The sequence below is a fragment of the Rhipicephalus microplus genome, unplaced genomic scaffold, assembly GCF_043290135.1.
Source record: "Rhipicephalus microplus isolate Deutch F79 unplaced genomic scaffold, USDA_Rmic scaffold_117, whole genome shotgun sequence".
NCBI classification, from domain to species: Eukaryota; Metazoa; Arthropoda; class Arachnida; order Ixodida; family Ixodidae; genus Rhipicephalus; species Rhipicephalus microplus.
Window position 1 is genome coordinate 134467 of NW_027464689.1, and position 534 is coordinate 135000.

Here is a 534-nt window from a genome sequence, read left to right on the forward strand (position 1 = left end):
AAACCGCGTCTGCCGGGGCGGCACGAAACCGCGTCAGCCGGGGCGGCGCGAAAACTGCGTCAGCCGGGGCGAGCCCGGGTGCGGCACCACCGGGAAAACTGTGGCAAACAGACATGGCGATCGAGTGAGTGGGCCGCCAGCCAGGCACAGCCGAAAAGTGCTAAGTCCGAACTGCGTCTGCCGGGGCGGCACGAAACCGCGTCAGCCGGGGCGGCACGAAACCGCGTCAGCCGGGGCGGCGCGAAAACTGCGTCAGCCGGGGCGAGCCCGGGTGCGGCACCACCGGGAAAACTGTGGCAAACAGACATGGCGATCGAGTGAGTGGGCCGCCAGCCAGGCACAGCCGAAAAGTGCTAAGTCCGAACTGCGTCTGCCGGGGCGGCACGAAACCGCGTCAGCCGGGGCGGCGCGAAAACCGCGTCTGCCGGGGCGGCACGAAACCGCGTCAGCCGGGGCGGCGCGAAAACTGCGTCAGCCGGGGCGAGCCCGGGTGCGGCACCACCGGGAAAACTGTGGCAAACAGACATGGCGATT